The sequence below is a fragment of the Cebus imitator genome, unplaced genomic scaffold, assembly GCF_001604975.1.
Source record: "Cebus imitator isolate Cc_AM_T3 unplaced genomic scaffold, Cebus_imitator-1.0 Scaffold103, whole genome shotgun sequence".
NCBI lineage: Eukaryota > Metazoa > Chordata > Mammalia > Primates > Cebidae > Cebus > Cebus imitator.
Window position 1 is genome coordinate 1,679,925 of NW_016107418.1, and position 24,981 is coordinate 1,704,905.

General features: G+C 45.8%; 1 protein-coding gene across 3 annotated transcripts in view; it reads left to right on the top strand.

Moving 5' to 3' along the window:
• The window catches only part of SLC7A1 (solute carrier family 7 member 1), an 83,139-nt gene that overhangs the window by 25,037 nt on the left and 33,121 nt on the right, over positions 1-24,981 (top strand). The window contains exon 1 of one of the 3 annotated variants that reach the window (XM_017537487.2): positions 15,501-15,592. The exons of the other annotated variants lie outside the window; for them this stretch is intronic. The gene's annotated coding sequence lies outside the window, so the exon portion shown is untranslated. Of the gene's footprint in view, positions 1-15,500; positions 15,593-24,981 lie in introns of those variants that run through there. 3 annotated transcript variants of the gene reach the window in all.

Sequence of the window (24,981 nt, forward strand, 5' to 3'; positions counted from 1 at the left end):
TTGACCTCCCAGGCTCAAGCAATCCTCCCACTTCAACCTCCTGAGTAGCTGTGACCACAAGCACATGCCATCATGCCTGGTTAATTTTTTTTCCTGTATTTTGTAGATACATGGTTTTGCTATGTTGCCCAGGCTGGTCTCCAACTCTGGGACTCAAGCCGTCCATCTGCCCACCTTGGCCTCCCAAAGTGCTAGGATTGTAGACGTGAGCCACTGTGCCTGGTCCCATCATTTTTTGAATCTAGTTTAACCTGAGAGTTTAACTTCTGTCGTGTCTCGCTGTCACTTGAGCCTCACAGTAGGAACAAGGTAGAGTTGGGGGGCGGGTATGGGTGACACTGTCATTATCCCAGTTTCAGATGCTAGAATGGAAACAGCGGCTCGGAGTATCTTGCTCAAGATCACACTGTAATCTCAGCACTTTGGGAGGCCGAGGCAGGCGGATCACCTGAGGTCAGGAGTTCAAGACCAGCCTGGCCAACATGGTGAAACCCTGTCTTTAAAAAAGAAAAAAAAAAGAGATCACACTGTGAGGGCAGGCCTTCTGATTCCTCATCAGATTAGTGAGGAAATATAAAATGGGACATGGAAAGAATTTTCCTATTCAATGACAAGTCAATAACGTTGCTTGATGCAAGCTGCTAGGCCTTTGTATCCAGGCACATAGCAGGCCCTGGCCTCCTCCTCCATGCTGAGTTAGGGGTAGAGGAGGCTCAGCAGAGGGACAAGTGCTCATAGCACAGCAGCCATTCATTTGATGCCAGAGGAACACGTGCACGAGCTTCCCCAGGATTCATAGGCAGGTGGGGAAGTGCTAGGTAATTTCACCTGGTGGCCCACCCAGGCAATGTGATTATGTGAATGTGGCCTTCAGAGAGCTTCCGTTTTATGTTAGGAAACTTTTGTTTCTGGTTCTGTTTTTCTTTTAATTTGTGTAATGTGACCAGGACATCTGTGACCAGACTAGCTGTCAGCCATGTGCTTTGTTTGCTGGTTGGAGCCTGGCCAGCCATGGAGGTGGATCCGAGGGGCCTTCGGGGTGACTCCCACCTCAACCACTTAGAGCTCTGATAAGCACTGCTGAAACTCTTTGAGGTTCAGTGTTCTCGTTTATGAAATGAGGATTGATGGCTGCTTTTCTAGGCGTGTGAAAGACCTAGCACAGTGTCTGCTGCATACCAGCTGCTCAGATGTTATTGCGTAACATTGCAGAATTAAAAAAAAAAAATCAGCCTTGAGAGTGCAATGTGTTGTTGTAACTGATCATTAGACTCACTGTGGGTACTTTTGAGAATGGGGTAGTGGTGATGTCTGGTGTCCTTAGGAGCTCGATTTAGAAGGAGGAGGGCCATCATGCGATTGTTGCAGCCCCCGCCCCATGAGGTCAAGCCCTCCCCCTTGCAGTGGGCCTGGCAGCTACAGAAATCCAGATCTCACTACCTCTAAGGCTGTTGCCATCAGGGTTCCTGCAGGGAACAGAGTGCATTCTCAGGTTGGGCAGTTTGAGGTGAGTTTAAATAAAGTGACTTTTTACAAAGCAAGGCAGGGTGTTCACAGCCTGGAGCAGTGAGGGGGCCCTGACCACTTCTAACACCCTCGGCCTGAGGGAAAGTGACGGTTTTCAGGCCGCAGCTGGCTGTGTGAAGGGCCGATCTCCCAGGAGACAGCCCGCAGAGGGTCCTCCCTCACCTTACTCCTCCCTGCTGGTGCCCAGAGAGCTCGGGATGCACACAGGGGGGCCTCGTAGTGGGGATGGCAGAAGCAGGGAGTGGCTCTGGGGGCAAACAGGATGCAATTTCAGGCATGGGGCACAGAGCCAGGTCAGAGCCAGGTGCCCTCAGCTGAGCTGAGGACAAAAACAAGTCAGGTGAGTTGTGCAGCCCACATTTTTGTTTCCTTTAGACAGGAGTCAATTCTTAAAAAGGAATCAAAGTGACTGGACAGACACCCGTTTTGATGCATTTAAGCTGGTGGCTTCTTGGGTAATCTTCCTTCACTTGCTCAGAAGCCTGGAGACCTGTGTTCAGGTGCCTGAGTCATTCGGTGTATTAGGACTTGAGTTGTCCTGTGGTAAAATAAAGGGACGGACTTATCAGGGCTTCTGCAAGTGGGGCGTCTACAGGGCCAGGTAGTACATATTTTAGGCTTTGTGGCCACACGAGGTCTCAGTTGCATGATCATCATCTCCTTTTTCTTCTTCCTCTTTTTTCTCCCTCCACTTCTTCAAAAACACAATCTTTTACAAATAAAAATCCTTCATAGTTCATGGTCGATACAGAAATGGGCCAAACACCATTGTGTGTCAGCTCCTGGACTAGATCGTCACTCCCGTGTTCTTTGTGCACTTCTGTGTGCAAGGTGATTTTAAGGAAGGCACAAACGTTTTTATGTTAATGGTATGTTAAATCCTAATATGTTTTAGGAAAAATAGGTGACTAGCACCTTAAGAACTCACTACCCATAGATGTAGCCACGTGGGGCTCTCCAGGAAATGGCTGGCTCTTTCAGGTTGGGTGGTGGATGTGAGTTTCAAGATCAGATTCCAGGTAGTTTTGGTGGTGTGCCATTTATGAGAGTAATACATCGTGTCTTTTAAAAAATTTGCCCAAATTAGTAAAAGATGGATTCCTTTAAGGAGAAATATTCTAAAGGACAGTGTCCATGCCACACAGACAGAGCAGAGCCTCGCAGACGAGGTATGGGGGAGACCACGGTGTGGAGTGGATTAGATCAGCTCACTCCTCCCCAGCAGCACATTCCTTGATTATTCCATGTTTCAAATGTAGCCTGTTGGGACCATTTCACACCAATGGAAATGCTCTCAGCACTTTGAGAAGTACTGTGGAAGTTTAGAGGAGAAACAAGAGGGCAGAGCCGTCTGCCGTTTTTTTGATGGAGTCCTGACTGACAGATGCCAGGCATGTGGGGTGCCTGCCCACTCTGCCCCTCTGAAGAGCTGTCCCCTGGGTGGGAGCTCTTTGGACTCAACCCCTCTCCAGAGTTAGGGCCACTTCACCCTCAAGGGCACGTACATTACCTGCCCCGAACTGTGTTCCTGTGCTGAATTCCAGCAACACAGCTAGTGATTGAGGCCCAGGAGAACAAATTAAGTCCATTTAAAAAGTACAGAAATTCAGAGCCCAAGACTTGTGAGAGCTTGCTTAATCCCCTTTGGTAATTGCTGGCTGTCAGTCTCCCTGCCCCTTAACCTGTGCTGCTCTCGCTAGCTCCTGGCCACACCTGAGGCTCATTTGTCTGTGTGGGCGTTTAGAACCGCTGCACTCTCCATGTTGCTTCCGTGGAGGAATGCCTGCCTGCAGGGAGCTGTACCTGGCAGCTTGTAAACGTCCAGGAGTGTGGCAAGAGTCTACCTGTCAGGTGTGCCTTGGCACAGAAAAGGCTGCGGCCAAGCCCTGTCAGCATTCCGAACATTCAGTGTGGGAAGCATCCCAAAATTTGTCTCCCACTCCCTGAGCTGGGCATGTTTTTTCCCAGCCTCCTGGATGAGGTTTTTGGCCTGGTAGTGAGCCTTGAGGACCTTAGGAAATACTGGGCTGGGCTGAGACTTCGTTTCATTTCGAATGCCTGAGGAGCTTTTACTCTTCTGATTACCTCTTTAAGCCATCTCATTATTTTTGAGATCTTGTAACATATAGACTTGCAGAGTGAGAGGGGTTCCCTTCCGCCACACCCTGTTTTGATCTAAAAGCTTAAAAATCACGTATATGGCATTATTTAAATCAAAACATGCTGCAACCTTCCCCATTTTTATTATTCTGCTCCTGTCACCGTGAAATATTTAAGCCGTGTATTAAAACAGGAGCTTGTATTTGCAGTGTAACAGAACACCAGAAGATGAGGTGGCAGTTGTAGGGAGAGTTTATCAAATAGGAGCTAATTTCGCCGTCGTGAAACTCTCAAAGCAGAATGACAGCTACGTATAATAAATAGCTTGTGCAAGTAGAGTGGAGAGCCTCTTACCACCGGCAGCTGGAGCCATGATGATTGATTTTCGGGGAGTAGGGTGGTAGGGTTTTGACTTGAAGCAGAATTAAAGTATGTGGGAGAAAGTGTTACCTTAGCAACTGAACTTGAATAGAAGTTCAAGTTCAAATCTGCCTGTCATGGTTCATGGGAAAACTATACTTGGGGTTCCTTTGGATTGAGCTCCTCTTGTTTTTTTTCTTTTTTTTTTCCCGAAAAAAATAGTTTTATCAATCTAATTTACATACTATAAAGCTCACCCATTGAAAGTACAAATTCAGTGCATTTTAGCAGATTCACAGGGTTATGCAAGCATCACCATAATCTCAGAACATTTTCGTTACCCTAAGAGGAAACTCATGCCTATTCACAGTCATTCCCCACCCGTAGCCAAGCTCTACGCAGCCACTTATTTCGTTTTTATCTCCATTCTGGACATTTCATCTAAATGAATGACACGGAGCGTGACCTGTGACCCTTCCCGTCTGGCTTCTTTCACTTAGCCTTGTGTTTTCAAGGTCCATCCATGTTGCAGCATGTGTCAGAATCTCATTGCTTTTCATGGCTGAGTAATATCCCATTGTCTGGATGTACCGCATTCTGTTTATCCATTCAGCAGTTGGCGGACGTTTGGGCTGTTTCTGCTTTTTGGCTTTTACGCACAATGCTGCTGTGCACATTGGTGTAAGTTTTCATGTAGACACTTGCACCCCTTTATCTTGAGCATTGACCTAGATGGAATTGCTGTATTGTACCTCTGTGCACTTTTTGAGGAATCTTCTTAGTGGTTTTGTTTTTCCATTTTGAATTGTAAGCATTTTTGAATAGTGGGAAAATACACATGACAAAACTTGCCATCTTAGCCATTTTTAATTGTGCAGTTCAATCACATTAACTACATTTACACTGCTGTACAGCCTTCGCTGCCGCTGTCCTTTTCTTGGGTTTTGGTGAAACAGTCTGTACCATCCCTTAGGCCCCAGAAGGGATAAATAACTTGGGCTTTGACTCAGCAAAGAGGTGGGTTAATAATGATCAAACTCACTGCCTTTTGAGAAGTGTGAGAATCTAGATAGGGTGATGGTTCCTTGGCCTAGAACCACGGGATCCCTTCTCTGTATAGATGCTGCTGCATTAGGAAGCTTTGGATAAGAGGAGTGGGGTGGGAATAACTTGAAGAGGCTGCCCAAGAGTGAGAGCAAGGAAATGGTAAGGTGGCTACTGTCTGCATCCTGGGGGAGCCCACTGGGCATGTTTGAGGGACATGGTCTTTCTAAGGCACAGTAGGTGTACAGAGGCTTTTCTTTTTTTGTATGGTGAACTGAGATCCACCTGGGCCCTGGCAGATGGCAGAAAGGGATCCTGAGTATAAAGGACTGTGGATCAGATTTACTGAGTCATGGGAGAGTGTCCAAGTGTGGGCCAAAGTGTATACGTGTGTTTAGGGAAGATGTCACAGACCTAGAAGAGGTCCTGGAGAAGGTGGGTGTAGCCCGCTCTGCCCCGCCTCTCAGCAGGCAGGCCTCCTGGAACCCTTTGTGCTCCTCCAGGGCCTGTCCTGGGAATGCCTGCCTCAGTCTCTCCTGGTCACTCCAGGCAGGATCTGTTGGCCCTGCCCTGAAGTCCCCCCAGGCCTCCTTCCTCTCTATGCTGGCCATCTTGAGATTACCCTTTGTATTGTACTCATGGGTCTTCATGAGCAGCTCTCTTACCTTCTCAGTAACATGTCATCTCCTGATTGGCAAGGTCTGTATTTTATGCTCTTTTGGGCTAAGTCACTGGCAGACAGAAACATCAAATATTCTAATTCAGGATGGGTGCCACAGTCTACCCAGGCAGCTCATTAATGAGATGATTCTTTTAAAATATTGACAAACCATGTAATTAAGAGCTGATTATTCACACATCAAACAATTCTTAACTTAAACTAGAGGGTTTCTTTTAATAGCAGCTCCCCCGGCTGCATTTATCTATTTGTGTAGTTTATTAGCTATTTGGCAGAGAAATTTCAGAACGCCAGCTACAAGCTAGTGCAGTTGAAGAACAGAATGTGTTGAAGAGAAAGTATTTCTGGAAGCATGTCATTTACTCAAAGAAATTATCTAAGAATGTATTTATTTTGAAAAGTGCTTAATGTATTTATACACATAACCTCTATTTATTTTCTTAAATAATTCTGTGAGCTTAGCAGTAGTTTCCTCATTGGAGAAGGGAGGATATTGAGATTCAGAATAATTTGCCCCGGCTTATTCAGCTAGTCCGTGGTTGAGCAGGGATTGATACCAATGCCTTCTTCAAAACCTGTGCCTCCTCATCCCATTGCGTCTGACTGCATTTGCTAAGTGGGAGGATTGTCCTTGCATCTAATTAAACTTGTACTGTAATTTCATTACGGCCGTTGCCCTAGGGGAGCTGTTATAAGTCTTGCATAGAGTTTCAGTAGCATTGAAAATAATGGAGCACCAGAGTGGATTTAGAGTTTGACACACACCCTGAGGTTTGAGCCGAGATTCCACTTCATAGAACCTACTTTATGCAGCTGTTTTTTTCACATGTGAAGCAAGTGTAACAGCTGTATAACCTTCAAAGGCTTGGCTTGAGTATTAAATGAGATTTCATACTCATTTAAGAAGTGCCTTAGGAGAGGGCACTGGTGCATCGTAGGCAATTAATGGCAGTGTTAGCCTTTGTCAGTGGGCCTGTAACTGACGTCAGGGGTGCATTTATTGTTGGCTGGGCCAGAGGTAGGCTGTGCAGGGTCGTTGGTGAGAGCCCATCAAGTAGAAGGGGGGAAATGACCGAGTGGAAAATCAGTGTATTCTTCCAGACCACCCCTTCCTCCAGCCCTTGTCCTCACTTCATCTTTCTCCCCACTATTTTCCTGTGTTAGTCATGGTTTTCCTTTTACCATCTTGAGAGGATTTCTGCGTTAGGCATTAGGTGACCAGATGGTCCTTCCAGCTCTTTGAACTTAGGACTTGGTGTTTTAAAATTCTCACTGGCCAGCAGAGTATCACTTGGAGAGAAGCTGCCATCCCCATGGTGCAAACTGCCTCTCACCAGCTAAAGATGGCCTTCCCCCAGGAGCACCAAAACCCTATCTTTTTCATGACCGGAGGACTTTTTAATAAAATGGCAGTGGTGCCTTAGTTTCAGTGTCGAGCTACCTTTCCTGAGCATCAGCGTCTCATCCATAAAGTGGGGACCGCGTGTCTCTGCCCATGCTGGGAGACCCATGACAGCACAGGGGAGGCGCTGGCAGTCCCGACTCTTCAAGCTGCCCATCTTATCCATGCTGCCTGCAGGGCGAAAGCCTCCCCAGCAGTCGTACAAGCTGTCAGATTCACTCTTAGAAACCAGAGCCTGGATTCATTCCGACGGGAAACTTGTCTTCATCCACACTACATCTTTTCATCCTCGACTGTGGTTCTTCCGCTGCTGCTGCTTATTCTCTATCTGGTGTGGGGACATCGAGGGTTCTCCAGGGATGTGATGACGGAGTTTTGCGTTCCTGTAAATATGTTTGTCCCTGTTTTGCAGACAAATTTGTCATTTTTAATATTATAATTTAAATAGCGAAACACTAAAAAAAAAAAAGCCCGTAAATTTGTAGAACGCTTTGCCATCCACCGCTGCACACGGTGAGGCGGGCTTTCTCTGCCTTGGCCCATCATGTATCCCTCTTTGCTGAGGAACTGCCCTGTGCATGGTAGGATTTAGCAGTATCCTTAGCCTCTGCCTGCTAGTTGACCACCATCCTTCAACTGTGACAACCTAAAATGTGTCCAGACGTGGTCAGGTGTCCTCCAGGGGGCAGAGTCACCCCCGGTTGAGAGCCACTGCACTGCAGCCCCCGACTCTGTCCTCCCGGCCTCTCTCGTTGCCCCTTTTGGAGCCATCATTAGATTTACACCAGTATGTAAGAATGGTTTTCTCTGCTCTTTTGCAGTGCACAGCACACAAGGACTTTGTAGTCCTTTCTCAGAGTTCTTTCCATCTCAAAGGAAGGATGAATCATTCAATTTTGAGCCAAGTGGTCTTTTCCTGGGTGCAGAATGAGCTGGAGTAATTTTAATTATTGAAGGGCTGGAGGTAGGGTAAATATCTTACTGTTTGTTTCTTCCTTGACCACATTTCCTTTAGAGTTTGTAATCTCCTGCCCCCTAGTAAGTATTATATAGAACCACAAATGTTATATAGATTGTGGGGTCTTTTCAACAGCTTTTACATTTAAATTTTATTGCTGCCTTAGGGAGTGGACAGGTACTGGTATAGGTTCCAAATGACAGTGGAACCTCGAGGAACATTAGAAATTAGGCAAATACCACAACAGTGATAACTATGCGAGGTAACGCAAATGTTAGTTTGCCAGATTCAGCCATTTCACAGTGTACGGGTTGAGGATGCCTTATCCAAAATGCTCGGAACCAGAAATGTTTTGGATTTGGGATTTCTTCAGATTGAACTGTTTGCATTACACTTACCAGTTGGGCATTCTTAATCCAAAATATCTGAAATTGGAGATGCTCCAGTGATCATTTCCTTTGAGCATCCTGGTGGTGCTCAAAGTTTTAGGTTTTGGAGCATTTCAGATTTTGGATTTTTGGATTAGAGACACCAAACCTGTTTATATACTTTAAGACATCATGTTGTACATAGTAAATACATACAATTTTGTCTGTCAATGTGAAATATAAAGAAAGTAGGGGGAGCACTATATTGACATTGTCAAGAGGAGGTGAACCTATTCTATGAGTTTACCTGGGAACCATTGAGTAACAACTGGAAAATTCACTGTAATCAGGTAAAGGACAAGGTGTGATCATTGAAATTGGCAGGCTGAGAATATGCTGTGCTATGATGGAACTACAGAAGTGAGGATGTGCAGGTCTATCAGGAATGCAGGGGAATGTGATATGTGCAAGTTTTGGTTTCTAGTACATTCATTTATGTCCCTTGCCAGTACTCTGTATTGCTGTGGTTAATAAGAGTCTGGATGAATCTAAGATTTGGACTTCGAGGACTGGAAGTCTCAAGGACAGAGGGGATTGCCCCCGTTTCTGTGGTCCAGAAAAGCCTTTGAGAATTGCAGCTCTTAGATTGTCTGCAGAACAGCCTCTGGGATGGTCAGCTGTTGACTCAGACCATGCTGTGTGTGGGGCTCATCACAGAAGGGGTGGAAAGGCCTCAGCTCCTGAGAGCCTCAGAGGACAGTTCTGGATTCTTCAGTGATGCCTGGGGCCTGCCTTGTGGTTCCAGGGATGCTGAAGTCTTTATTATGCACATTAGGTTTTGGTTTCTGTCCTCCATCACTGTCCTTGACCGGGAAAGTTATTTCAGCCTCTTAGCCCAATGCTTTTTAACAAAAAACTAATGGAAATTTCAAAACAATGTTTATGTCAAAGGAAAAATTAAACCAATTGCAGTTTGCCTTTTCAAACTAAAAAAACACTCTGTTTTTCTAAGACTCTGACACCCCTGACCTATCCACCTCTGGAGCTGCCTGGGCTGTTCCATAGGAATCTGGCCATCCCAAAGGGCTTGACTCTCACCACAATTATTGGTTGGAGCTACTGGGTGACTTCACAGAGGTGTCCCCCCTGCCTTGAACTGTGGTTCCTTGTGGCTTCATTCCTGACACCCCCTCAGCGTGTCACCAATAACTGTGACATCGACCTCCTGCTGGGAAGGAGCACCCGTGTGTGTGTAGTTGGGGCTTATCCTGTTTCTCCTTGTTTCATGCAGTTACTTTTGGAGATGAGAAGTGTGCTGCCTTCATTAGTGTTTAGTCCCTTCTTATTTTTTGAAGAGCCATTCCCGTTAATAGAACATTAACTCCGCAGAGATAGGGATTTTGGTCTAGTTGGTTCACTGCTGCATCCCCAGTTTCTGAAACTACCTAGCACTCAGTGTGTAACTGTTGAGTGAAGAATAGGGTAAGAACAGGTGGAGCCGCTATGTAAGTTGCCAAAAAGTTGGGCATCATGTTTAAGAAAATAAAATTAAAGATTTTTTTAGTGGTTCTTATCCGTGTACTTAACAGAAACACCTGACTCCTTTTGATTTATAAATTGTTAAGTGGGATATGTTTTCTGATATTTTGTGGTTATTTTATGCGTGGACTTTTTTGTGGTGTGCCAGGTGTCCACTACAAATATACAGCCATGGGCCCCGTAATGATGTTTCGGTTGCTGATAGACCTCATCTATGTAACAGAGCTGAAAAATTCCTGTTGCTTACTGACATCTTAGCTTTTGTGGCATTGTCCTGCTACTCGTTACTCACATGTTTGTGGTGGTCCAGGGGTTAACAAACGTACTACTGCATTGCCAGCTATCTGAAAGTACGGCACATGCAATTAGGTAGAGTACATAATACTTGATAATAAAAGACTATGTTACCGGCTTATGTATTTACCATACCATACTTTTTGTCATTATTTTAGAGTATAGTCCTAGTTAACTGTAAAATCGCCTCAGGCAGGTGTTTCAAGAAGTATTTCAGAAGAAGGCATTGTTAGCATTAGAGACGACAGCTCCTTGTGTGTTCCTGTCCTCTGAAGACCTTCCAGTGGGACAGAACACAGAGGTGGGACACGGTGACATTGATCATCTTGGCTCTATGTAGGCCTAAGCTAATGTGTATGTTTGTCTGTGTCTTGGTTTTTAACAAAAGAGTTGAAAAAGCTTACAGAATAAGGCCAAAAAATATTTTTATGCTTTTGTGTAATGTTTGTGTTTTAAGCTGTGTTATTATGAAAAAGTAAAAGAGCTATAAAAAAAAGTAAAAACATTACAGTAAGCTAAGTTTAATTTATTATTGGAGAAGGAAAAGTATTTTTTACACACTTAGTGTAGTTTCATGTACAGTGTTCCTGAAGTCTACAGCAGTGTGCAGTCCTGTCCTAGGCCTTCACATTCACTCCCCACCCACTGACACTCGCTCACCCCTCGTTCATGTTCTCTCCATCCCCAACCCCCCACCCCTCCCACCATGCTCGCTTCCCACTCATTGAGTCTCAGGGTAATGTCCAGCCCCGCAGGCTTCATTCATGGGAAGTGCCCTCCCTATAAGGTTGCACCAGTTTTTATCTTTTGTATCTTATTCTCGCTGTCCCTTTTTATGTTTCCATTCACAGATACTTACCACCGTGTTACTGTTGCCAGCAGTATTGAGTACAGTAACATGCTGTACAGGTTTGTAACCTAGAAGCCAAGGCTATACCATGCAGCCTAGGTGTGCAGTAGGCTATCCCACCTAGATTCCTGCCGGTACACTCTAAGTACACTCCAGGATGTTCACACAAGGATGGAATCGCCTGAAGACACATTTCTCAGAACACATCCCTGTAGTTAAGTGACATATGACTGTAATATAGCCACATGGCGTCACAATCACACTTTTACAGTCTCCATGTACTCCTGGAAGCCCATCAAGAGTAGTGCTGGAATGCTGCTTGCTGTATTTATGAAGCAAATGGACTGTTTCCATCTGAGGTGTAGTACCGCCTTACTCTGCTTTTAACAAAGGAATTTTCAAATCTCAAAATTATAATAAATTGGTTGGAACATTCTTGGATTAAAGAAAAGCAGTGCTAATGAATTTATTTGCTGTGCATTCCAGCCCCATTAATCCTGATGAATTCATCCTGGCTTAACATATGGCATGCCTTCCTTTAGACTTTCAAGTTTAGCATTAACTGCTTTTATACCATGACAGGAGCAAGCATCACTGCAGCAGGCTGCTGAATTCATGCCTAAGAAGCAGGAGAGCAGCATTCTTCCTGTTGAGCATATATTAAGCTTGGCTGTATTCATTTCACTGGGCAAATTTTCAAGCAGTGGTTCTCAAACTGTTTGATCTGGAACCCCTCTGACACCCTTAAAGAGTATTGAGGACTCCAAGGAGCTTTGCTTATGTGGGTTGTGTCTATCAATATTTACGAATTGGAAATTAAAATTTAGGCTGGGTGCAGTGGCACACATAATCCCAGCACTTTGGGAGGCTGAGGCAGGTCGATTGCTTGAGATTAGGAATTTGAAACCAACCTGGGCAATGTGGCGAAACCCTGTCTCTACGAAAAATACAAAAATTAGCCAGGCTTGGTGGTGCACACCTGTAGTCCCAGCTATTTGGGAGGCTGATGTGGGAGGATCACCTGAGTCCAGGGAGGTTGAGGCAGCAGTGAGCTGAGATCATACCACTGCATTCTGTTACCTGAGTGACAGAGTGAGACCCTGTCTTGAAAGAAGAAAACGAAAGAAATTAAAATTTAGAACAACTTGAAATAAATGTCTTAATCTACCTAAAATAACAATAATGAACCCATTTTGTGTTCAGTAACTTTTTTTTAATGAAAAATAACTTTTCCAGAACAAAAAAATTCAGTGAGAAGAGTGGCGTTGTTTTACATATTTACAAACCGCTTGGATGTTTAGCTTAATTTAAGGCAGCTGGATGCATATATGTGCTTCTGCATTCAGTCAGTTTGGACGTTTTGTTTTAGTGGAAGTAGACAAAGAAAATGTGGCTTCACAGGACTGTACTTAGAAAAGGAAGAATGCTTTAATGGCCTTTTCAGGTAACTGTGGATATTCTTTCTTGATGCTACATTAAAACTCCGCAGGCAATAGTGGTTCCACTGTGGAATTTGAAGCCAGTTCAGTAAACGCTTTATACTCTAAAATACATGGTTCTTATACTTCAAATCAGTCTTTTATGCATTTATGATTCTGTTTTACTGAATTACTGTTTTACAGAGTTATGTAGGTCTTCCAAATGCTGGCACATTTCATCATATATTTTTAAAATTGCACATTTTTTTTACGTCATCCCCAGTATCATCAGAAAATTCAGATTTTAGGGAGCTGTCCACATCTTGGTGACGAATAAAAGTTTTCCGGAATTCCCATTTTTTTCTTGAAAGCTCAAATGTTATTGCTTGCAGCACATGTTGTCAGTTGTTTCCCTTCTAGATTCTGCCTCTTTTTTTCCTAGAGTTAACTTTCTTTTTTTTTTTTTAATATATATATATTTTATTGCGTTTTAGGTTTTGGGGTACATGTGAAGAACATGCAAGATTGTTGCATAGGTACATACATGGCAACGTGGTTTGCTGCTTTCCTATCACCTATATCTGGCATTTCTCCCCATGTTGTCCCTCCCCAACTCCCCACCCCCACTGTCCCCCCCCTAGATCCCCCCCCACAGACCCCAGTGTATCATGCCCCCCTCCCTGTGTCCATGTGTTCTCATTGTTCATCACCCGCCTATGAGTGAGAACATGCGGTATTTGATTTTCTGTTCCTGTGTCAGTTTGCTGAGAATGATGGTTTCCAGGAGTTAACTTTCTAAACTGCAAATCCCAGTCATGGCCACCCTCTCCTCAAAAATAAAGTCTAGTTTCCTTGTCTTAGCCACAAGGACTCAGATGACTTTGACCCCAGCCCCCAACACTTGCCATTTCCATTCTTTTCTCAAACCTCTACATTATTTTTTTAGTGAGTTAAAACAACATAAATGGATTATCTTACAGCTCTACAGGTTGGGAAGTCCAGAGTGGGCTCAATTCAAGATATGGGCTGCAGGGAGGCACACCTATCTGGGGGCTGCAGGGGAGAGAAGGGGAGGGGAGGACCCGTTTCTTGCCTCTCCCCGCTCCTTGAGGCTGCCTGCGTTCCCTGGCTGGTGGTCCCTTGTTGTATTCAAAGCCAGCAGGGCTGGTGGCGCCACCTCACATGGTGTCCCCCCATCACTGACTCTGCTATACTCTTCTTCCATCTGGTAAGGACCCTTGTGATCACTCTGGGCCCACCCCTCATTCCTCTGTATCCGAATTCTGCTGGCCTTGTAACTTGACATGTTACAGTTCCCTGGGATTAGGATGTGGACATCTTTGGGGGCCATTGTCGCATCTGCATTTTTGCAGTCAATGCCCGATTTCTGGAATGCTTCCTTTCTTCCCCGCTTCTCTGAGTAGTAAGCTCAGCCTCCAAACATCACTTCATTGCCAAAGCTTTTCCTGGTGTCCAACTAGTTTATTTCCTGCCCCGACAGAGGGTAGGGTGTATGGCACCCATCCTGCAGTGGGGCACCAGGATACTGTGTCCCTGCTGAGCTGTGAACCTGACTTTATCAACCTTCATTGTTCTCAGCGCTCTCATGGTATGTGATAGAGCATCCAGAAATAGCAACAATGGACAATTAAGGACATTTGATTGTGGCCTGTGTTTTAAATACTATTGAATTAATGTTCAGTTCCTTTGGTGTGATCACGGCATTAGTTTGGTAAGACAATGTCATTCTTAGCAGTTAATTACCAACATATTTAGAGATCAGTTGTCAAGATGGCTATACCTTATCACAATGGTCATAAGGAAAGCATGTATTGGGCTAAAGAGGGATAAAGCAAATTGGGCAAAATGTTAAATATTGGGAAGTGTAGATAAAGAGTAACTATTCATTCAACTTCTGTAGGTTTGACATTTTCAACACAGAAAGTGAAAAGGAATTAAATATCAATGTAGGATGAAATATCAAAGTAGGAAAGATGACGTAGGTGGGAACAGAATAAGATTCCAATTGTGGGAAACCTGGTTTGCTGCTGTCTAAGTTATAAAACTCTAGCTGTTGATTAGCATCTTTATGTGCATTTTTGGTATAATGATAATCTTGCCTGGGTTCATATTAGGTGCAAATCATATTTCAGACAGCTTAATTAAACCTCTTCAGCTCCTGGGTGAGTGCAAGAAACTGTGCAGAATGTAAATGGTAAGATTTAGAAAACAAAGAGCTTTATATGCCGTGCGTCTGCTAGGTTCTTCCTAGCGTGTCCTCGAGCTGTATTCACACCAGGCACTCCCAGGCACTGGCCAGCACGATTCCACTCTAAGGTAACAAAAGTCCTGCATCCCAGATTTAGGATAACCTTCTGCCCATGCTGAGATTCTTGGTGTTATCGGCAGGCGTCTGCTCTGTGCTACCATGGCATCTGTTAGTAGTACCCATAGAACTCCATCACCAGATGGCCGATTGTACAAATTCGAGTCCAGGTATTTCCAGAAGCCACCAGCTAAGGTTTTCTGCCCCTGCTGACCTTGCTGGTCACTACCGGTGTCAGGAGGGGACTCAGTCCCCTTTGTGGCCCCTAACCGGGGCCTCAGAGCTTTTGCATGTCTACAGCCATGCCCTAGATTTGTGGAAGGAGATTACCCGTGTGATGCTTTTATATCTTCCTCTTTGAAATGTAAGAGTTAATTTCAGAGATAAAGTGGTGGAATCTCTGGTGTGGAGGGCATCTAGCCTGGCTCCTCATCTTCTCCCTGAATTCCCCCATGACGTCCTGTGGGGCGGCCCCTTTGCCGTCCACCCTGTCTTCAGTTGCTGTTAAGGTGGCATGTGCTCCCTGCTCCAGGGCTGAGCTGAATCTGTTTTCCCTGTACCAGCCGCAGACTTGGACATCCTGGGGTCAAAACTGAACATATCTGATGGTTCCTCCTTGCCTTTCAGGATCCCAGAACCTTCCTTGTATCTCTCCTGAGACATCTTTGCTGCAAGATCGAGACTGTCCTCTGGTGAGAAGCTGTCGAGGCCTCGTGTCATAGTCCAGGTATAGTCTGCCTGTCAGCATGACAGCAGCATGCTAGAATATGTTGTTCTGTTTTGTGCTAGACTGTTATTCATTTAGACTCCTAGTTGTCTGTTGACTTTTTAAGTTAACTGACAACTAAAACCCCCGGTTGTCTTCTGTTTTAGATTCCCAGCTGCTATACTTTTCAGACTCATGTGGCTACCCATTGACCCAGCAGAAAACAAGCCCATTTTTCCCCTTTAGTATGTTCCTTAAATTCCTGCATTTCCTTTCCTATCCTATGGCTTCTTATCCCCTTCCGACCCTGAGGCCTGGTCACCAGGGCAGGCTCTGGGGAAGGATCGTCCTGGAGCTGTCCCACATCATTCCTGGCGCGGACACTGGGCGCTTTGTCTTGTGCTCTGTGCCACCCGGCTCCTGGGCACTGGCGTGCAGCACAGCGGCTGTGATCCATCCCGCCACGTTTCTGTCTGTGACTTCTGGAGCCTTTGCACTTCTCAAGGTCAATGGCAGCTTCCAGTTTTCTTCCTGGCCCAGAACTTTTCATCTTGCCCCCATTCTTCTCACCCAACTGCTCTCCCTTTCACTTAGGAATGCTACTGTAACTTGTTCTTGGTTTAGCTGCTGTAACCATCTGCTATAGGGCAGTGGTATTTCAGGGTGTTCTTTGCAGCTTGAGAGTTAATTCCAAGTGGGCATAAGAACCAGGTGGGTCAGGGGGTCGGTCAAGGCTGGCCAGTGAGGTGCTCTGTCCCCTGTCTGTCTTTAACTACGAGTAGCTTCATTTTTATCTGATTCTTCTATTTGGGTTTGGCATAGGATGTAGTTTGGGGAAAAGATTTCCGCTATAAAATACTTCAAACTGCTTGGTTATTTTTTTATTAAAATAAAAATGTTTACTGAGAACGGAAGCTTCATCATTATTGTTGCTGTTTCATCACAAAAAAATCGAGGTAAAGCTTTTCAGTTGAGGGAAAGTGTGTGTGCGTGCGTGTGTGCGCGTGTGTAATGAACCTCACCTGACTTCTCTCCCACCTTCTCACATTCTTAACAGACATTTGAGGCCATTCATATAGTTAATTCCAAGACTTTGGCTATATTAGGAATGCACACATACTCAGACTCAGCAGCCCACACTGAGTTCTTAATCAGAAGGACTTCTGGGGAATATAGCCAGTGACCTTTGCCACATGTAAGCAACTTTGAGCAGACTGCCTTGAAATGAGAATTCAGGAGGAAGGAGGGGCTGCCCATGAGCCTCAAGTTCCTGGGGAGGATTAGGCTATAAGTAAGCACCTTGTTTATGGGGCTGCTACAGCCTTGTAAATGTCAGAAACAAAGGTGCAGAATTACCAGGTGTACCTTCCCAAAGGCAGTAGGTAAAATTAGTTGCTGGCCAGCAGGGAAGTGCGAGGACATTCTGCACAGGCCAGAAGCCACTGTGTGCTGGGGTGTGTGAGTCTTGAGCACCCTTTTCTTTCCTGTTCAGTTTAGGTGCTTAATTAGTAAAATAACTGAAATTAGAGTGAGTTCATTCTGCATTCTTCCTCCCGTCGCCCCAGTGAGATGTGTTTCTGCTGCCTTCACGGACTATTTTAGAACATCTTCTGGTGTTACCTAACCCTGGGGCTGGGCGTTGACATCTGAGTGAATAGCCTAAGTCAGACTCTTTCACTTCTTGGGCTGCGCGGTGCAGTATTGAGGTGTGAGGGGAAGCCCTTGGGTGGTCTTGGGGTACAAGTCCCGAGCCCTCTCTGAATCAGGAGAGTTTATGGCTTACTGGGCACCGCCATGATGTCACCTTTTCCTGTTGAGGAGAATCAGGCCAGGTGCCACATGGTAACGTAGGTGGCACATCTCCTGGAGGCCTTTCAGTCTTGGCCACGCTTGTTGTTTATCACATTCTGTCTTCTCCCTTCCGTTCTGTTCCCTGCTGCTGCCTCAGTCTCTGCAAGGAGGGAGGACACATAATAGGTGTATCGTAGGTAGTTGTTGCGTGGATGGATCGTTGCGAATGGTTACTCGCTTGCTTCTTTCCAGACTCTGCACTCTGAGGGCAGGGACAGTATGTGGTCTCATCTTTATGGCCCCCATAACTCCCTATAACCAGGGCCCAAGGCAGATCACCTAATTTTTCAAAAAGGAAATAACAGGTATTTAATGTATGCCATTTTCCAGGAGGAGAAAATTACTTTCAAATAATTCAGCCTTCCAAAATAGCCTCAGGGAAAGTCATGGTTATCCCCACCATTGAAGCAATGTATTAAAGAAAGGTTGCTGCTCTGGTCTCAGCTCCCCAAGGACTCAGTAAGCCAGTGAACACCAGTGCACCCATTATCACGCAAGAGCGTTTGGACTATGTATTAGTCATCTCTTTCTCCAGCTTAAAATAACACACAGCTTATTTTCTCAACGTTCCTGTGGGCTAGGAATCAGAGCAGGAGTCAGGGCCTCCCTGGGGCCTGTGCTTGGGGTCTCACAGGGCTGCTGTCTGGATGCTGGCCCGGGCTTGGTTTTCATCTGGAGGCTTGACTGGAGAAATATCCTCCTCCACCTTCCCTCAGGTTGTTGGCTGGATTCATGTTCTCTAGTTGTAGGACTGAGTCCTGGCCTCCTTTTTGCTGACACGGAGGCTGCTCTCAGCTCACAGAGGCCACTCACAGTTCCTGGCGGCTGCCTGCATCTCCCAGAAGCCCCCTGCAGTTGGTGGTCACGGGGGCTTTCTCAGCATGGCTGCCTGCTTCATCGAGCCAGCCCAGCACAGGTCACCTTTCCTTACTCCTTGAAAGGAGGAGTTGGAAAGTGTTTTCCATCTGCTATTGTTATAAGAAATTATTTCACTCCTTGCTTTTTTTCTGCATTTGTCCCTGATTTTAAACCTTCTACAGGATCATGGACCCACAGGACCCATTTTTCCTTGAAGCCAGCATGTACGCCCTGAGCTATCACTGGCCCTGCTGGCTGGTGGGTGGCTCCGGAGTGCCTAGTCCTACTTTGGGAGCGAGGTGGGCTAAATTGCTTTTTGTGAGCTGCCTTGGAACTTAACTGCAGTTTTGTCATGTTATTTATATAGGAAAATGTGGTCCTGGGTCTCAGATGACAGGCGTGTCAGGAACTTCCAGCCGGCAAGAGGTCCTTACCTCTTTTTCTGTGTTTTTTTTGTTTTTTTTTTTTCCTGTGGCATTGGGGACTGTAGAGAATAGTACCTGGGGCATATGTTAAAATGTCTCTTTTCAGCCTTTAAGAATTCCTTAAAAAACAATAGAAGTGGCTGGGCACAGTGGCTCACACCTGGAATCCCAGGACTTTGCAAGGCCTAGGTGGGTAGATCACTTGAGGTCAGGAGTTTAAGACTAGCCTGGTCAACATGGTGAAACCCCGTCTCTACTAAAAATACAAAAATTAGCCAGGTGTGGTGATGTACACCTATAGTCCCAGCTGCTCGGGAGGCTGAGGTGGAAGGATTGCTTGAACCCAGGAGGTGGAGGCTGCAGTGAGCTGAGATGGTGCCCCTGCACTCCAGGCTGGCAACAGAGCAAGACTCTGTCTCAGAAAACAAACAAACAAATAATAGATGTAATCTGAGCTCTCTCTCTGTCCTGATTCTCTGAAAATATGTGGAGTCTGACTGTCACAACGCTGTAACCAAAAAATGAAGAATTTGGATTGTGCACGGTGTGGAACATTGAGTTGAATGTTGTCATATTGAGGGGCTGGCTCTGGGGTCACGTTCGTGTGGCACTCCAGAGTGACAGTCTGTGGTCATGGTATTACTCTGGTGCCTTCCATGAAAGCCATGCAGGTGGCACTGCCTGTGGCGGATGATAAAATATAGACCACATGGTGTGCTGAAAGGGCCACTCCACCCTTCACCCCCTCTGGCACTCTTATATGGTGGGAAAGAATGGCACTGGCCCCCCATTACAAGCTGCCTTGTCCTCCACTGGCTTCCTCCTGGTCCGTGGGTGCTCTTTTCTCCCTGCCTTTGATCGTTCAGATGAGCAATGTGGGCAATTGGCTATTTCTTTCCGGATGCCTGAAAGGAATTTCAGGTAAATTGAATAGCATTCTTTTCTCTGGTAGAGGCTCTTCTCTTAGCGCCCACTAGCATATCTGCTTCACATAAAGAGAAGTCCTCATTAGAAAAGTATAGCCAGTACTTGTTGAAGACCGAACACAGTCAAGGTGGTCAGCCAGGCCAAGAGACTGTGATGTTCTTTTCAGATTAGAAGTGTGTTCCTTCTGGAGTGAGTGTCGGAAATTCTGGTCACCAGTGAAAAAGTGTGATTGTGAGTAGGGCAGGAAGACCTACCATAAAATGTGGCATTTCCTGGTGGGAATTACTTGTGCATGACATGTGCTGCGTAGATAATCCCCATGGTAACTACGGGCATGTGTTTTATGTGTGTGTCAGGGCTCTTTGAGAATAAAACAGGGACCGGGGAACAAATAGCAGATAAATATGAAAGGTCACAGCATTTGCTTACGCAAAGGTGTTGTATGAGTTGGATTAAAATATTATGCTGTAAGGCAAGCATATTGATTTGCTACCAAAAAACAAGAGAAGGCTGGACCTCAAGAAATGGGAAGTCCTCATGCTCAGTTTTTTCCTTCCAATGTTTCTTACACAGACCAGATTAGTCGCCCAAGATCACGTTTTGTGGATGTTCTTCCTTTGCTTAAAACTTTTGCTTTTAAATAAAGGTGTAAATCCCTTAGCTGGCCACTCAAGACCCCTAAAGGGGTCACCCTGCCCTGCCCCTGCTCCAAGTCACAGATCACAGGTCAGCGTGCCAGCCTCGCCCAGTTACTAGCATGCCACCTGTTGTCCAGCGGGCATGGGATCCATCTCCCCAGTCAGGTTGTTACCTGTAGAAAGGTAAGGAAGGGGTGAACCGCAAAATTCACTTGTGCCCCTTCCAATATATCACTCTGAAACGTGCCCCGCATTCCCGCTTATCAGCATCTCATGGGCAGACTCAAGGTGGGCTTGGCTTGTTGTGGGACCCTCACGCCTTTCTTTGTTCTCCTTGTTTGTTGATTTCATTAAAAGAGATTTTCTTTCCCTTAATTCAGAAACTGTACATTTTAAAGCTGTGGAAATATGGAAGAAACCATTCATAATCTGCTTCTGTCCAGAGACAACTGCCTCACTTCTTCCTGCGCTGCAATTCTTTGTATACACTTACTTTTATGTTATGATTTTTAAGGATTGCTATAATGCTGTTTTGACACTTTTCCCCTATTTTCATCAGGGACATCAGATCTCGAACATAATATGTAATCCATCTGCCTTATCTGCCACTTCCTTCCACATACCCCTTCTAGGCCTCTGCTATCTGTATCCTTTCCACAACTTTCCACTGGAGCCCCGGTTGGGTCCTACAGCCAAAATTACCCACTTTTCCTCAGTCCCAGATGCAGTTCCTGTTACCTCACAGCCAGTGGGTTTTGGCTAGCAGCTGGCTATACAGGAAGTGGATGGATTACATCGATTCATTCCATTGCACGTGTAATCATGGACTTCATTTTTACAGGGGTATCACATTCAAGAAGAGGTTGTCACTTAACTCGTGACTTTTATATTTGTGGGATTTCAGACACGGTAACAGAGTAAGAATTATCAGGCAGCAGGGAGAATGAGCTTGGTCAAAGTTGAGTCAGTTTGGCACCTGGCATGGAATAGGGTTTCAGGAATTAGGTGACCTGGTTCAAATCCTGGCTTCACTGCTTACAAGTTACGTGACGGCAGGCAGTATAACCTGCCTGCTACACTCTGCGTTTTTATTCTTACAAGACGACTAGCAATTGTGACTTGATTGCCTCCTTAGGAGGATTTCACGTGGCAGTGCGTGTGTGTGTCGTGGAGCTTGTGGGGTGTGACGTTGGCTGCTTCTAGCAGGCCCCCACCCTGCAAGTCTGTCCTTTAGGTCATTTCCTGGGCTGTGCCCTGTTGTTCATAGTGTTGCTTTGTCTCTTCTTGAACCAGTGAATTTTCTGGGAGTTCCAGTTTTTTCACAAAAATAAAGTTGCTTGTGGTGATGAGGAGACCGGGGGAGAAGTGAAAATTTCCAGGAGTTTCAGGATTAAGGTGTTCTGAGGCCTATGTGTGAATTGGAGGACTGCCTGGGTTTATTAAAGGTTTGTTGAATGAATAAATGAGTGAGTGGGAAAATATCAGTCTGTGAATGTCCAGTGAAAATTAAGTTAGGTTGGCATGGAGCCCTCCGCCTTGCTCTTGTTTGCAATGCTGATTCTCCTTGTGAGGAAATTTGTAGAAGGAGTGAAAGAAAACAAATTTAACTCTCAGGATACCTTAGAGGCTCAGAAAATTAAAGTGCCAATGTTCTAATCTTAGGGGAACTTTGTTTAAAACATTTCTTTTTTCCATCTTGAGATGTGAGAGCCAATTCCATAGCCATTTCCAAGGCCCAAGTGCAGTGATGCAAAGAGATGCATCACAGGAGATGCAAAGTGGGAGTTTCACGGAAGCTCCCACTGTGTAGGGCCAGCTCCCAGCTGCTTCTGGCTAACTGGCGCTGCACTTGGGAGGCAGCGGAGGGTCTCCCTGCGGACCTGTCCACAGGGTTTGTACACTGATGTTTCCTTTCCATGCTGCCCAAGTGTGATGAAAAGGCACGTGTCAGAGGAGCCCCGGACTCCGATAGGATAGGATACCTGTCTTTGTCGTAACGCATTTCTGCGCGCAGGGTCTGGGCATCTCTCCTGATAAAGCACTACCCTCCCGAGTGATGACGGAAACACCTCGAGAGACATAAACTCTCCACTCACCCTGCTGGCTTCAGGAGGAAACATTTTTTGGGTGTTCTCTGGTTTTTGTGAAGATGTAGCTTTTCCACTGGCTTCTCGTTTTTTATGTCGGTGTTTGATTTGGGTAAACAGCATTGGAAGACTTGAGCTGAATGAAGCCGATGGTACCAACAGTGCCTGTGGAAAAGCTTCGATGAAGGGAAACCGTGGTGACGGGAACCTTGAGCTGATAGGGATTGTCTGCCCTCTGCCTCCGTGAGGCAGAGACAGCTGACCAACAGATTGTTATTGAGATTTAAAAGAAAAAAATTATTATGAGGAATTAATAGTTACTACTGGTAGCTGTTAGTACTAGTACCGTGGGGTGATGATGATGGTTCTGTGCATTAGGAGGGTAGTGAGTTCTGTTTTCATGGTGTTTCCTAGTGCATTGTCTTGTCAATACTATCTGGTGCCCGCTAGGTGCCAGGGGCCTAGAGGGATGATTGGGATGCAGCCCTTGCCCTGGGGGAGCATCTTGAGGGGGTCGAGTTGAGTCAGTGGGGAGGAGCTTGCTGCCCCCACACAAGGTAGGTACGGTGTCACCTGTGCCCTCTCCACCAGGCATGGTGTCATCTGTGCCTCTTCTTTATTTTACACCCTCTCCTCACCGCCCCACTATGCCATTCCCCAGAATCTGTCCGTCCAATTCAGAGGACAGTTAAAGGCTTTGGAGTCAGTGAGACTTGAGCCCCAGCTGCAACTGTCATTGGTCCTATGCCCTTGGGGACGTTACTTGGGAGAATATTATAGAAGTTACTTCATTTGTGATGGGGCCAGGCATGATTAGTTTAAATCTTCCCAGATGATTCAGATGTGCAACCAGCATTGAGAATAACTGAGCTGTAATCAAGCCTGTGTCTCCTTGTCTCTAGAATGCAAAGTATTGCCTGTGTGTTAAGGGGGTGAAAAGATGAAGTAAACTATGTAAAGGACTCTCATTTGGCTGGTGCCCCAGGATGTTAGGTTTTTTAGGTCATGACTATTGTTTTCTCATTGAAAACGTGAAACGTCATTCTGGACAACACAGCAAATGATAGAAAAGAAGAAAACAACAAAAACATACCTGTAATCTGAAAGATAATCTCAGTTAATATTTTAGGATTTTACACCCACATACTTACTCATTGGGATTATATTATGTTCTTTTGGACTTGGTGTTTTCTCATGACATTAGAAGTTGAAAATGGCTTACGGACTGCAAACCATTTCAGCAACAGATTCACACTGTGAAGATCTCACTGGGTTCCTTCACTGGGACAGCATTATCTGCTTTCCGCCTATAGGTTATTTGTTTTTTGTTTGGGTCTCTGCGTGGTGTGAGTGGGTGAGATCCCAGGGCTCCTTAGTTACTTTTACCTGGCTGAGGCCCGATGCTGTATGTGGTCTTCTTGACTTCCCCACTGTGCCTGGAAGCTGTTCTGCAGTTGGTGGGTGCTCAGCCCAAGGACCGGCACCTGCAGTAGAGCCTCAGGTCCTCCCCTCCCTGCACGCACCCCCCACACCAACCCTCTCCATCCTCCTGCAGAACCTCTGATCCCTGCCTCCTCCCCACCCCTCTCCATGTAACGTTGCTTTTGCTGTAGGACTTAGAGTGGTGTGCTGTAAATTTTGCGTATGAGACCTCAGAGGTCCCTGGGAACTCCTGTGATCAGCCCTGTTGAGTCAGTAGGCAGAACTGTGTGGCAGGGAGGTAGGGCTCTCAGGCTTTCTGATTGTGGCCGAGGCTGTGAAGTCACCACTGAGGCCTGAAGGACTGAAATTCCTTGTTCAGCTATCACGCTGGCCCTGGGGACCTACTGTGCCAGACTCGAGCTGTTATGTTGCCTGCAGCTTGTGGATTTTAGAAGAGTGTAAAGTGTCTTTGTAACCAAGGCTTCCAGCTCGATGTATGGAAGTGCCCAAATGGTTCTGTGCCTTGTGCTTCTTGATGGAAGGCCACGCTTTTTTCCCCCATGAAAGTAGTGGCCTTTGGAGACAGACTAGTTCCTGTTCCCACACTCCCCTTCGGGACCCTGCTGTTCCAGGAGCCACTGTGTATGTTCATACCCCTCAACCCCAACCCACCATGCTGCACTTCCCAAGAGTAAGGACTGGGGGTTTGCCCATTTCTCTTAAACCCTAGCTGTCACAGTGCTTTGCACATAACAGGCATGGGATCAGTCACTTTGGGTGGAATTTAGTTATAAGCCTCAGCATGTCACTAGCTGCCTGGGGTCAGCCAGATTTAGACTCTGGGGCCTTTAAAAGAGCCCAAGCTCAGAAGTCATATTTCATGGTAGGCAAAGCCTCTGCCCAGTGAGGCTGGGGCCATGCACCGTGCACTGTGCCTTCTCTGCTGCTCACTGCACAAGTGGACCATTTTTTTTTTCAAGCTGCATAATTTTTTGAACCATTTCTTTCATACTCATACTTTTGATTCTTTGATTTACTGTCTCCAATTCAGTTTTCTTATAGTTAAGGAGTTTATTTAGTCTCTTTTTTTCTTTTTTTGAGACAGTGCTTCCCTCTGTGACTGAGGCTGGAGTGCAGTGGTGTGATCATGGTTCACTGCAGTCTCTTTCTCCTGGGCTCAAGCAATCCTCCACCTCAGCCTC